General features: G+C 47.0%; 1 pseudogene; it reads left to right on the top strand.

Annotated features, from left to right (window-relative positions):
- The first annotated feature begins 8,075 nt into the window (after nt 1–8,075).
- On the top strand, nt 8,076–14,518 carry LOC129398583 (olfactory receptor 7E24-like; annotated as a pseudogene).
- The last annotated feature ends 573 nt before the right edge of the window (nt 14,519–15,091 follow it).

Genomic DNA, 15,091 nt, shown 5'->3' on the forward strand with positions numbered 1-15,091 from the left:
TGATCGAAGACACAGGGCATGGCTTGTGCCACCCTTTGGCAGGTCTGTTTGAAGTCAGGGATAAGGGATGCTTCCTGTGACAACTTGAATCGCTACTCTGGCCATTTCATTAGGCAACTTCCAAACACAAATTCATAGAGAGAAGTTACCTTCCTCTCTACCACACTAGCAGGTGATGGTCTTTCCTGTTCTACCTTTTGGCTTTAGCTCCAGCCCCTCTTTACTTATTTATGTTTTCTGGTATTTTACGCATACCACATGAATTCATCTGAACAAACGGGGAACAAGTGCCACATCGTATCGACGTCTTACACGGCTGAAGGGCAAACCACCCTTTTTTCCAAAGTCCTTTTTCCATTTACCCACCAATTCAGCATGCTGCAGTACATTTCTTTTCGCATTCCCATCTTGGTCTTATCCCACACGTGGAGACGGATATGTTTTCTCGTTTTCTGTTGCAAGAATTACTAGTAACGAGAACACATCCTTCCCCACCAGCAAGCCCCAGTGTGATCGGTTTCTTTCGGCCTCCTGTGTCTCTTCCCCCCACCCCCACACCCCTCAGGGATTGCGTGAAAGAAACAATTGTTCAGTGAAACTAACATGAAATTACACGTCTACTTGCTTTCCCCGGCTGTCGCTGAGATGGGCAGGTGCTGGAGCAGCCCCGCTGGAAGCGATGCAGCATCCAGGACGACGGAGGAAGGGGCGGAGTGGGACCTCGGCTTTCCAGGCTGCTTTTTATACTGCCTCTTGTCACCTGACTTGGAACGTACCCTAACCTAATCAGTTACCTGTACCTTGATTGCAATTATCTTAATCCAATTACGTGACCTGGAAAGGTCTATCTGCACAGCCCACTCTAAGATCATGTCCACTGCTGACAGACATTCTAAAACCTACGTGTACAGCTGCAAGCTTTGAAGAATAGATGCTCCCCGTCAGACATGTAACACTGGTGCCTGTACCCCTGTCTTCTTTTCCATCTTTTTGTTTTGTTTTGTTTTGTTTTGTTTTAAAAAATGTGGTAAAATAGACACCTTTTAATTGGACCACATTTAGTCTATCTCGACGTGGGCCTCAGTGTCATCAAGGAGATTCTCCTTGACGTGCAGTCACGGCCATGATCCATCTTCAGAGCTTCTCTTTCTTCCCCAAGGTAAGTCTGTCAGCAGAGAACCCTGACCGCACCCTCATGTGTTTTCTCCTCCAGGAGGCGCTTGGAAACCACCGTGAATTGGACCGCACTGGGAAACACAGATGAGGAAAGTCAACAACGCTTTGTCCTTCAGTGCCTGGCTCCTTTTTCAGCTCGTCTTGCGACTCCAGGCATTATGCCTGAAAAGTCTCCCGGACGCCTGTGAGGCTCTAATTCCCTGGGTCCCATTGCCATGTCTCTGGATGTGCGAAGATCCACCGCACTTTCTGTGGTACTCCCGTGTCGGTGAACTTTTGTGCCACGGCCCCTAATTCTGCCCATGGTCATCTGCAGCTGCACGACTTAGGGTCCATGTTCCTTGGACGGGAAGAGACAGGCAGGAGTCGGAATGATGAACCAGCACACTGGGGCATTTTCTCACGTAGCCCAAGTGACCCCACGGTGTTCTTGTGCTTTGGAACCAGTGGCGTCCCCTTTGACACTGCACCCGGCTCCCAGTCTCTCAATCGTGTTGGCCCTCCGGCGATCTCCCGTTGGATGAATTGCTCCTGCTGAAACTCGAGTCCCCTTTGATTTGCGCTTCATTAATTATTCATGATTCAGGTTGGAAGGCCTGCTGACGACCCCCTGTGGCCGTTCTCTGAGCTTTCCTGTCACATCGTTTCCTTCCACGCTCTTTGGTTCCTTATGGTCCTGCTCCTTCTGCTGTCAGAGGAGCAGAGAGTTGATCTTATTGATTCTGGTTACGGATACTTTCTAGGTGATCTGGATAATCCAGATAACGACCCTCAACAGCGGCGGAAAGGGAGCAGTCATTTGGTGTGTCTCAGAAAATCCCGCTCAGTTCCGAGGCCCCCTAGATGTGGAATCCTGCTCAGAGTTGTTCCCAGGTCAGAGAATGGAGAGAGCCTGTGCATGATGGGATCTCCCTGCCTAGATCTTTCAGTGAGTCTCTACCTCAGCTACTCTTAGGATCAGGGGGAGAACCACGGTGTCAGACATCCGGAAAGAAGACGGGATGAATGTTTTACCTCTGAAGTACATCCCAAATGTGGGAGTTGACTTCAGCTTTGCTGGGGTCTATTTGGCCAGTGAAACTCTGCCTGGTTCATTCGCACATCCGGAAGCCACTTCACGGGGGGCCGTCGCAACTGGAACCACACACTTGGCATCGGCGGTTGAGCCAAATGGGGACTCGTGGTGCAAGCAACGCTCCCCACGTGTTAGCGTGGGTGAGATTCGGTTGGCGGAATTTTACTAGGTGCGTGTTGGTAGAGTGGGGCTGAGGTTTTCTTGCTCCTGTGGTTGTATACGAAGTCAAAGGTCCTGCCCAGCCCTGCGGTCCCCTCAGTCAACTCTGTTTCGGAGACATAACGATTTGGATTGCCAACAAGTCAAGAAATGTTCAAGCCCTTGGATGTAGGGTAAAGAAAGGGAGATCAGACTGTCACTGTGTCTATGTAGAAGGGGAAGACATAAGAGACTCCATTTTGTAAAAGACCTGTACTTTAAACAATTGCTTTGCTGAGATGTTGATCATTTGTAGCTTTGCCGCGGCCCCTTTGACCCAACTTGGAGCTCACAAAAACCTGTGTTGTATAAAATCGAGGCTTAAGGGATCTAGGGCTGTGCAGGGCGTGCCTTGTTAACCAAATGTTTACGAGCAGTATACTTGGTAAAAGTCATTGCCATTCCCTAGTCTCAATAAACCAGGGGCACAATGCACCGTGGAAAGCCACAGAGACCTCTGCCCCTGAAAGCAGGTTATTTTCCAACGTTTCTCCCCTTTTGACAGTCTGAAATATGGCCTCGGAGAATGGGAAAAACCTGACTCGCCCCCAGCCTGACACCCGTGAAGGTTCTCTGCTGAGGTGGATTAGTGAAAGAGGAAAGCCTCTTGCAGTTGAGAGAGAGGACAGCCACTGTCTCCTGCAGCCTCGCTTGCCTCCCTGGCTCTTAAGAATCCCATCGCAGGGGGGTGAGGCACGCCCCGCGATGCGAGGTGCAATAGTCAGCCCCTCTTGCCCCCCTGGCTCTTAGGATCCCCATCGCAGGGGGGTTAGGTACGCCCCGCAATGCCTGTAGTAAGAGCCAGCCCCTCTTTTCCGCCTGGCTCTTAGAACCCCCATCTCTGTGGTGTGAGGCACGCCCATCGATGAGGGGATTAAGAGCACGCCCCTCTTACCCCCCTGGCTCTTAGGACTCCCATCGCAGGCGTTGAGGCACGCCCCGCGATGCGGAGTGTAAATGCCAGCCCCTCTGGACACCCTGTTTTTTAGGATCCGCGGTGGACTCACATCCTGTTTATCATATTGTGAGTAATATCGTCTCGCGCTCTGGAGATTATGAACTGTTTCACCCACCAGTGTACACCCCGGTGTACAGAGGTTGTACAGCCGTCCGTATTGGGAGTCATATCATCCTCTTCCTCCCTGAATATTAAGAGAAGTATCACAGCGGTGTTTCTACTCCCTGGGATATCGCGTGTCATATCCTCCTCTCCCACGTTTCAATTAGAAACAATATCAGTGTGGGCGTGTTCACCTTCTGTGATACTGAAAGTAATATCATCCTCTTCCCTCCAGGATTGTGGGAACAATATCCCTTGGGGTGTCCACTTTCTGCCATATATGTAGTCGTATCACCCCCTCCGCCATGGAATGTTATTAAGGACCATCTCACACGGGGGTGTACCCTTCCTACGATGTTGGGAGTAATAGCATTCTCTTCTTCCGTGAATATTAGGAAGAAAATCACCGGGTGTATGCACACCCAGTGCTATATTGGGAGTAATGTCATACTCCACCCCCTGAAGATTATATTCGGATCAATATCACCGGCTGGGTGTACACCTACTGCGATATTGAACGTAATATCATGCTCTCTCCCTCCCTGAACATTAGGAGAAATATCACAGCTGGGTGTACACCCACTGAGGTATTAGGGAGTAATATTAGTGTGAATTATCCCTTATTTTTTATGAACATGAATATGAATGGCCGATATTAATATTAATATTAAGAAATAATTGCTAATAAAAAGTTTTCAGATTATTAATATTAATATTAATTATTAGGAGCTAATATTACTGTTCTCTAATGAATAAGATCAATATCAGTTATTAATATCAGGCATCATTAATCATTAATATTAATCATGTATTGTTATCGTTAGTATAACTATTTAATATTAATTATCATTAGTATCGGTATTGATTTTAAAAATTATATTATGGGATATTAATATTGATAATTATTAGTGTCAATTAATAATTGATATTATTAATTGCGGTAAGTAGCATTGCGTCATTCCACCCCTTCCTCGGCAGCTCGTTTACAACCCAAAACGGGGACACAAATGTCCCTGAGGGAGCAGCGGTAGACTGGGATAAATGAAAATGCTCATGTGGTGGAGAGCCGTGTTTTTGGGTACCAGCCCTTGACCTGCGTCGACCTTCTCAACTGCAAAAACAGTTCACCGCCCTATACCAAGAAGCCACAAGCCCTAATTGATTTGCTCCAAACTGTTTTCCATTCCCACAACCACACCTGGGCTGATTGGCCCCAGTTACTCATTTTCCTCTTTAACAGCGAAGAAAGGCGGAGAGTCCTCCAAGCAGCAACTACGTGGCTAGAGGAACATGCAGCAGCTGATTATCAAAACCCCCAATAGTATGGAAGGACCCAGTTGCCCGGAACCGACCCCCAGTTGGACCCACATGAAAGAGAGGATATGCAAAGGCTAAACCGAGACAGGGAAGCTCTGTTCGAAGGATTAATGAGGGGAGCTCAGAAGGCCACAAACGTTAACAAGCTCTCTGAAGTCATTCAGGGAAAAGAAGAATGTCCAGCACAATTCTACGAGAGAATGTGTGAGGCCTATCATATGTATACTCCCTTTGATCCCGATAGCCCTGAAAATCAGCGCATGATTCACATGGCTTTAGTCCATCAAAGCTCAGAAGACATGAGAAGAAAACTGCAGAAACAGACTGGGCTTGCAGGCATGAATCCATCCCAATTACTAGAAATAGCTAGCCAGGTGTTTGTAAACAGGGATGCAGTAAGCCGTAAGGAAAACCGCAGAGAGAATGGAAGTCAGGCCCGGCGACACGCCGACCTGTTTGTCAGCTTCAGCAATCAGAGGGGCCCCCCCAAAGAGGCAAGGGAAGGGGGGCCCTGGGAAAGAAACTCAGCTTGGCTGTCAGAGTTTGCAGCGTAACAAGTGTGCTGATTGTAAAGAAATAGGACAGTAGAAGAACGAATGCCCTGAGCTGAAAAGCAAACAAGGTGACTCAGAGCAGGAGGCCCCGGAAAAGGAGGAAGGGGCCGTGCTCAACCTGGAAGAAGGGTTCTTGGACTGAGGGAGTCCGGGCTCAAGCGTCCCCATTCTGACTTCTGGTCAGAATGACAGTCGGGGGTGGAGAATTGACTTTCTTGTAGATAGCGGTGCTGAACATTTGCTAGTAACCGCCCCGGTCGCCCCCTAATCCAAGAAGACTATTGAGGTCAACGGAGCCACGGGGGTTTCAGCAAAGCAAGCTTTCTGCTTGCCTCGGACTTGTAGTGTAGGAGGACATAAAGTCATTCATCAGTTTTGGTACATGCCTGACTGTCTCTTGACCTTTTCGGGAAGGGACTTGCTCAGCAAGCTCACAGCCACTCCCTCTTTCACAGAGCACGGCTCTTCGCTGCTAAAGTTACCAGGAATGGGAGTCATTATGACGCTTATGGTCCCCCGAGAGGAGGAATGGAGACTTTTCTGAACTGAGCCGGGCCAAGAGAGAAGACCAGCTCTGGCTAAGCAGTGGCCAAGAGTACGGGCAGAAGAGAACCCTCTGGGATTGGCCAGTTAAGACTGGGGTCCAGCCGGTGAGGCAAAAACAGGAGCCCGTACCCAGAGAATCCCTTCAAGGTATCCAGGTCCGTCTCAAGCACCTAAGAACTTTTGGAATGATTGTTCCTTGTCAGTCTCCATGGAACACTCCCCTCCTGCCTGTTCCCAAGCCACGGACCAAGGACTACCGGCCGGTACAGGATTTGCGCTTGCTTCATCAAGCCACACTGACTTTACATCCAAAAGTACCTAACTCGTCCACATTGTTGTGGTTGCCGCCAGCTGAGGACAGCTGGTTCACCTGCTTGGACCTGAAAGACACTTTCTTTCCTATCAGATTAGCCCCTGAGAGGCAGCAGTTGTTTGCCTTTCAGTGGGAAGATCCGGAGTCACGTGTCACTACTCAGTACACTTGGACCGGACTTCCCCAAGGGTTCAAGAACTCCCCCACCATCTTCGGGGAGGCATGGGCTCGAGACCTCCAGAAGTTTCCCAGCAGAGACCTAGGCTGCGTGTTGCTCCAGTAGGTTGATGACCTTCTGCTGGGACACCCCACGGAAGTCGGGTGTGCCAAGGGAACAGATGCCCTACACCAGCACCTGGAGGACTGTGGGTAGAAGGTGTCCAAGAAGGAAGCTCAGATCTGCCGACAGTAGGTACGTTACTTGGGATTTACTATCCGACAGGGGTCGGAACGCAGCCCAGGATCAGAAAGAAAGCAGGTCATTTGCCATCTAGCGGAGCCCAAGAGCACAAAGCAGGTGAGAGAATTCTTAGGAGCTGTGGGGCTTTGTAGACAGTGGATCCCAAACTTTGCAGTATTAGCCAAGTTTTTGTATGAGGTCACGAAGGGGGCGGGGACCGGGAAACTTTGGAATGTGGATCCCAACAACAGCAAGTCTTTCATGAGTTAAAGGAAAAACTTCTGGCAGCCCCAGCCCTGAGGCTACCCGATCTGACAAAGCCTTTTCCATTGTATGCATCAGAGAGAGAAAAGATGGCAGCTGGACTTTGAATCCAAACTGTGGGGCCCTGGCTGAGGCCGGTGGCCTACCTCTCTCAACAACTAGACGGGATTTCTAAAGGATGGCCCCCCTGTTGGAGGGCCTTGGCAGCAACTGCCCTGCTAGTACAAGAAGCAAATAAGCTGACTCTTGGGCGAAACCTGAACATAAAGGCCTCCCGTGCTGTGGTGACTTTTAATGAATACTAAAGAACATCATTGGCTAACGAATGCCAGACTGACCAAGTACCAAACTTTGCTCTGTGAAAGTCCCCGTATAACCATTGAAGTTTGCAAAACCCTACACCCCGCCACCTTGCTGCCGGTATCAGAGAGCCCTGTCGAGCCTGATTGTGTAGAAGTGTTGGACTCAATTGACTCTAGCAGACCTGATCTCCGGGACCAGCCTTGGGCATCAGTAGACTGGAAACTATACGTAGATGGGAGCAGCTTCTTCAACCCCCAAGGAAAGAGAGGTGCAGGGTATGCAGTGATAACCCTGGACACGGTTGTTGAAGCCAGATCGTTGCCCCAGGCCACTTCAGCCCAGAAAGCTGAACTCATTGCTTTCACTGGGGCTTTAGAACTCAGTGAGGGTGAGACTGTCAACATTTACACTGATTCTCGGTATGTCTTTTTAACCCTTCAAGTGCATGGAGCTTGATAGAAAGAAAAGGGCCTATTGAACTCTGGGGGAAAAGACAGAAAATATCAAGAAGAAATCTTGTAATCATTAGAAGCAGTATGGAAACCCCACAAGGTGGCAGTTAGGCATTGCAGAGGACACCAGCGAGCTTCCACCTTGCTGGGTTTGGGGAATTCCCGCGCTGACTCAGAGGCTAGAAAAGCAGCATCTGCCCCCTTCTGGGCATCAGTGCTCCCTCAAGCACCTGATCTTGGCCCTCCTTCTTCTAAAGAAGAAAAGGACTTTCTCCAGGTAGAGGGAAGGACAAGTGATGGAGGAAGGATGGATACGGTTACCAGATGGGAGAGTAGCTGTGCCACAGCTGCTACGAGCTGCAGTTGTACTGGCTTTGCAAGAAACCACCCATCGAGGTCAGGAGTCACTGGAAAAGTTGTTAGGCCGGTATTTCTACATCTCGCCTTTGTCAGCCCTTGCCAAAACGGTGAGGCAGCGGTGTGTTACCTGCCGACAGCATGATGCGAGGCAAGGTCCAGCTGTTCCGCCCGGCATACGAGCTTATGGAGCAGCCCCCTTTGAAGGTCTCTAGGTAGACTTCACAGAGATGCCAAAGTGTGGAGGTAACAAGTATGTACCAGTTCTTGGGCGTACCTACTCTGGGTGGGTGGAGGCCTATCCAACACGAACTGAGAAAGCTCGTGAAGTAACCCCTGTGCTTCTTCGAGATGTGATGCCTAGATTTCGACCGCGCTTACGTATCGGTTCAGACAACGGGCCTGCGTTTTCGGCTGCCTTGATACAGAAGATGGCAAAGGTGTTGGGGATCACACGGAACTTGCATGCTGCCTCCCGGCCTCAGAGTTCCGGAAAGGTGGAGCGGATGAATCGGACTATCAAAAATAGTACTATTGTCTTCCCCGCTGGATATTTAAAACAACACCACAAGGCGCGTCAAACCACCTGCTAAATTGGAGGGAAAGTTATCCTCTCCCCTCCTCCCCCGGCCCCGGATATTACAGACAACAACACAGGGGTGATGTACACCCACTGCTTTATTGGGAGTAATATCATCCTCTCCCTTCTTGGATAGTAGGAACAGTATCACACTGTGCGTGTAGGCCTGTCGTGAATTTCAATGGAATGTCATCCTGCGCCTCCCTGGATATGATGAACAATATCACGGGGAATATACAACTTCTGAGATATTGGGAGTGATATCATCCTCTCCCCTATGGAGGTTAGGAACAATATCACAGGAGTAGTATACACCCTCTGGGATGTTGGGACTCATATCATCCTCCCGCCCACTGGATACTAAAAACCATATCACAAGGGACGTGGACACACACTTCGATATTGGTATGAATACCATCCTCTCCCTCTTTGGATATTCGGTGCCATATTTCAGGTGGGGTATACACCGCCCGCAATATTGGAAGTAATATGATTTTCTACCCCCCCGGATATCAGAAACAATATCACAGGGGGTTGTGAACAACCCCTGCGATATTTGGAGTAATATCACCATCTCCGCTCACGATTATTAAGAACAATATCATAGGGGTGTGGGATGTACACCCCCTTTCATATTTGATATCATCCTCTTCCCCCTTGGATATTAGGAACAATATCAGGAAGGGATGTACAGACCCTGCGACCTTTGCTGTCATAGAATTGTCTCTGCCCTAGATATTAGGAAAAAATGTCCCTGGGGATGTGAACAGCCCTGCGATATTGAGAGTAGTATCATCCTCTGCCCCCTTGCATATTGGGAACAACATCACAGGTGGGGTGTACTACCTCTGTGATATTGGGAGTGAAATTTTCCTCTCTTCCCCTGGACACTAGGAAGGGTATCAGAGGGGGAGGGTGTACATTCCCTGTGATATTCAACGTAACCTTATCCTCTCCCTCCCAGGGTATTCAGAACAATATTACAGGAGGGGTATACACCCCCTGTGATATTGGGAGTAATATCATCCTCTCTCCCTGTGGATATTACGAAGAGTATCACAGGGCTCTAGAAACCCCCTGAGGTACTGGGAGTAACATCATCCTCTCTCCCTCTGAATATAGGAAGATTTTCACAGGGGGGTATACACCCCCTGCGATATTGGGAGTAAGATCATCCTCTCCACCCAGGAAATGACTAACAAGGTCACGGGGGGATGTACTCTCCCTGCGATATTGGGAGTAATGTCGTCCTCCCGAAACCTGGATGTTAGCAATGACATCACAGAGGGGGTGTACACACCCTGCCACATTGGAAGTAATATAATCCTCTCCCCATCTGGATACTGGGAAAGATATCACAGCGCGGGTATACGTTTCCTACGCTGTTGGGAGTAATATCATTCTTTTCCTTTCTGGATATTAGGAAGAATATCACAAGGGTGCTGTACAATTACTTCGATATTGGGAGTAATATCATCCTCTATTTTCCTGGATATTGGGCACAAAACACAAAAGGGTGTACATCCCCTGCGATATTGGGAGTAATCGCATACTCTCTTTCCCTGGATGTTAGAAAACAGTATCATCAGGGCTGAACACTCCCCGCGATAATGGGAGTCACGTTTACTATTTCACAGGCCATTTGGAACAATATCATAGGGGGTGTTTACAAACAGGGGTGGTGTACACCCCCTGTGTTATTGGGAGTAAGCTCATTCTCTCCACCTCCGGATATTAAGAACAATATCCCGGCGGGAGGTGGTACACCCCCAGTGATATTGCGAATAATGTCATCCTCTCCTTTCCTGGATATTAGGAAAAATATCACAGGGGGGTGTACTCCTTCTGTGATATTGGAAGCAATATCAACCGCTCCCCCGCTGGATATTAGAAAAAAAAATCTCTCACGGTGTACACCCACTGTGATATGAGGAGAAATATCTTCCTAGGGTATTACGAATAATTTCACAGTCTGTACACACATGGTGTACACTCAATGTGATATTAGGAGTAATATTAACCTTGTAGATAATAAATAACATCGCAGGGTGTACACCCACTTTGATATTAGCTGTAATATTTTTCTAAGTTGTTACAAATAAGATCACAGGGTGTACAAACATGGTGTACACTCACTGTGATATCAGGAGTCATATCTCTGTGATATATTATGAATAATATCACAGGGTGTACACCCACTCTATTATAAGGAGTAAGATCTCTGTAGGATATTACAATTAAGATCACAGGGTGTAGAGCCACCGTGATATTAGGAGCAATATCTTTCTAGGATATTACAAATAATATCACAGGGTGTACGCCCACTCTATTGTCAGGAGCAATATCTCCCTAGGATATCAAAAATCCTATCACAGGGTATCCAATCTCTGCCTTCCATGTTCTAAGGGATTCTCCAGCTTCAGCCTGCCGAGTAGCTAGGGTTACCCGCCACCACGCCCGGCTAATTTTTTTTTTTATTTGCACTGGAGACGGGGTTTCACCACGTTGGCCAGGCTGGTCTGGAACTCCTGACCTCAGATGATCCATCAGCCTCGGCTGCCCAAAGTGGTGGGATTACAGGTGTGAGCCATGGTGCTGGGCCAAGAGTTATAGATTCAATTCATTTGGAAACACAGCTCCCATTTTTGAGTGTGCATGTACTTTTATAAAGAAATGATGTCAGAAAACTGAAGGATGATAATAAATATGAAAAGTGACAGGCATGTGAAAAGGTCTTCCAATTGAGAACTATAAGTTTCGATTTCGTTTTCAGGTAATGGGGTCCTTGCTCTTGTGTCGTCCTTTTACATATTCTACATCAATGGAAGTTGTAGTACGGTGTCAGAATAAAGTAGAGTGTATTTCACGGCTTCTTAATTTCTTTCAATTAGACTGAGATCTTTTTCTGAAAGAGAGAAGGACATTTTCATTGCATTGTATTTTTTCTGAAAAGAGTAGGGCCGTATTTTACGGAGATCACGGATTTGTTATATATGAAGTTTTGGTCTTCTAATATTCTTCCGTGGTTTTTCTCTAAAGTAGTATGTACTGAAAGCCTCATATAGCAAAAAAGTAAATCACGTAATAATTCTGAGATTTTTGGAATTGTCACAACGGAGAAACATTGCTGGCGGTGTATGGTCCGCAAGTGTGAAGATGTTCCTTGTGAATTGCTTGCATCCAGCATTAAGGGCTGGTTTTTATCTTTTATTTTTCCAATCCTCTTTCCTTCTCAAGGTGTCCAAGACACACAGGGCCACAGAATCTCACAGGTGTCTGAGAATTCCTCCTCCTGGGACTCTCAGAGGATCCAGAACTGCAGCCGGTCCTCGCTTTGCTGTCCCTGTCCCTGTCCATGTATCTGGTCACGGTGCTGAGGAACCTGCTCAGCATCCTGGCTGTCAGCTCTGACTCCCCCCTCCACACCCCCAAGTACTTCTTCCTCTCCAACATGTGCTGGGCTGACATCGGTTTCACCTCGGCCACGGTTCCCAAGATGATTGTGGACATGCCGGCGCATAGCAGAGTCATCTCTCATGCAGTCTGCCTGACACAGATTTCTTTCTTGCTCCTTTTTGCATGTATAGAAGGCATGCTCCTGACTTTGATGGCCTATGACTGCTTTCTAGCCATCTGTTGCCCTCTGCACTACCCAGTCATCGTGAATCCTCACCTCTGTGTCTTCTTCGTTTTGGTGTCCTTTTTCCTTAGCCTGTTGGATTCCCAGCTGCACAGTTGGATTGTGTTACAATTCACCAGCATCAAGAATGTGGAAATCTCTAATTCTGTCTGTGACCCCTCTCATCTTCTCAAACTTGCTTGTTCTGACAGCGTCATCAATAGCATATTCATATATTTTGATAGTACTATGTCTGGTTTTCTTCCCATTTCAGGGATCCTTTTGTCTTACTATAAAATTTTCCCCTCCATTCTAAGGATGTCATCGTCAGATGGGAAGTATAAAGCCTTCTCCACCTATGGCTCTCACCTAGCGGCTGTTTGCTGATTTTATGGAGCAGGCATTGGCATGTACCTGGCTTCAGCTGTGTCACCACCCCCCAGGAATGGTGTGGTGGCATCAGTGATGTACGCTGTGGTCACCCTCATGCTGAACCTTTTCATCTACAGCCTGAGAAACAGGGACATACAAAGTGCCCTGCGGAGGCTGCACAGCAAAACAGTCGAATCTCATGATCTGTTCCATCCTTTTTCTTGTGTGAGTGAGAAAGGGTAACCACATTGAATCTCTACATCTGCAAATCCTGCCCCTTAGTCACATTATTTTTGTGGCTTGATGGCTTTTATTCCTTTCCGCATTTCCTTTGTGAATATTGCTTTCTTCTTTATGCCTTTAACTGGAATGGGTGAGGATTCTGGGATCCTTGGTTTATCAGAAACCTCATGACAGAATCCTCCATACCTAGGCGGCCTCTTTTAGTCTCTGAGCAATAACCTTGTCATCCAGGTGGAATCACAACCATCACTTTATATACACGAAGTCCTCACTTCGTTTCGGAATTCCCTGAAAACTGACTTTATGGAAACAATGTACAGAAGGTCCTCCAACACAACTCGTTTTTCAAAGTTGTGTAGTTATACTGTTGATGAAAAATAAGTGGTTTCACTATACATAATTTTGCTTCAAGGTGAAGTTTCCAAGAGACTTTCAAAGATGTTAAGTGAGGACATACTGTACATCAAATTCATATCCTCTTCCACAGTTCATGTGGAATTTCTTTATAAACTGCTTCTAGAGAATCTATTTAGGCAGGTTCTGTGGAGAGATCCATGTCGCCGTTCCTCAATCTTGGCTTTGAGTCAAATCACCTGGGGAGCTTACGCATGGTGAGGCCTGGGCCTCAATACTTGAGATTCTGATTTCCTTGCACCTGTGTGAGTAGGTGGATTTTTTTTTTTTTTTTCTTTTAAAGCACCAGAGGTAGTTCCAATGACGAAGATTTTAGAGGCATGAAGCTCCAATGAATAAGAACAGAAATTAATTGTAGTATGATTTCTTCAAATATTATCTTCAAATGCATTGTCCATCAACACCACACAAATGTTTATTATGCTGTTTTTTCTTACCATTTCGCATTTTCTATTTCCTTCTTGTCTTTTTTTTTTTTTTTTTTTTTTTTTTTTTTGAGTCAGAGTTTCACTCTTGTTGCCCAGGCTGGAGTTCAATGGCACAGTCTCGGCTCACTGCAACCTCTGCCTCCCGTATTCAAGCAATTCTCCTGTCTCAGCCTTCCAAGTAGCTGGGATTACAGGCATGCACTACCATGCCTGGCTATCTTTTTTTTTTTTTTTTTTTGTATTGTTAGTAGAGACAGCGTTTCTCCATTTTGGTCAGGCTGGTCTTGAACTCCCGACCTCAGGTGATCCACCCGCTTCTGCCTCCCAAAGTACTGGGATTACAGGCATGAGCGACCGCGCCCAGCCACCACTTAGCATTTACATTTTACATTTGTTGAAGTTATAGATTTATACACACATCAATTGCTGCTTTGTTATACACTTGCATATACACAAGATGGGAAATAGAAAAGAATAAAATGGGCACAGTATCCCTGAAGTTTCACATTCCGAGACTTTAAAAATATTTGCTCTTTAGAAATTTGTTTCAATGAAGAAACTGTGGTATACACACCCAGTGAAGTATTATTCAGCCTAAAGAGGAAGAAAGTCCTCTCCACTGCAGACAAAATGGATGAGATTGCAGGTCTGTATATTAAATGAAAGAAGCCAGGCACAGAATGTCAAATATTTCATATCCTCACTTCTATGTAGGAAGAAAAAAGGAAACCTTGGCCAGGATTGGTGGCTCAGACCTGTAATCCCAGCACTCTGGGAGGCCGAGTCGCACGGATCACTTGAGTCCAGGAGTTCGAGACCCGCTGGGCCAACATGGTGAAACGCCGTCTCTACGGAAAAAACAAACAATTAGCCGGGCGTGGTGACGCATGCCTCTAGTCTCAGCTACTCGGAGGGCTGAGGCCCAAGAAGCACTTGAACTAGGGAGGCGGAGCTTGCAGTGAGCCCGGATTGTGCCTGTGTACTCCAATCTGGGCAACAGAAAGAGACACCATCACACAACTACACAGAAAAGGAATCTCAGGAAGGTGGAAAGTATAAAGGTGGTTAGCAGACGCTAGGAAGAAAAGGGGTGGGATGGGGAATGAAGACAAGTGGATAATTGGGTCCCAAAATACAGAAAGATGGAATAAGTGAATTCTAGTGTTTGATAGTACAGTGTGAAAATTTTAGTTCTTGAATATTTCCAGATGCTTTGGTAAGAAACTTCCTTTCTCATTATGCTGGTTTTTAAGCTCTTCTCTTTCTGCTCTTGAAGTCATGCTGGTTTTTTTTGTTTGTTTGTTTTTTGTTTTGAGATGGAGTTTCACTCTTGTTGCCCAGGCTGGAGTGTCATGGTGCAATCTTGGCTCACAGCAACCTCTGTCTCCTGGGTTCAAGCGATTCTCCTGCCTCCACCTCC

Source organism: Pan paniscus, chromosome 7 (assembly GCF_029289425.2).
Source record: "Pan paniscus chromosome 7, NHGRI_mPanPan1-v2.0_pri, whole genome shotgun sequence".
NCBI classification, from domain to species: domain Eukaryota; kingdom Metazoa; phylum Chordata; class Mammalia; order Primates; family Hominidae; genus Pan; species Pan paniscus.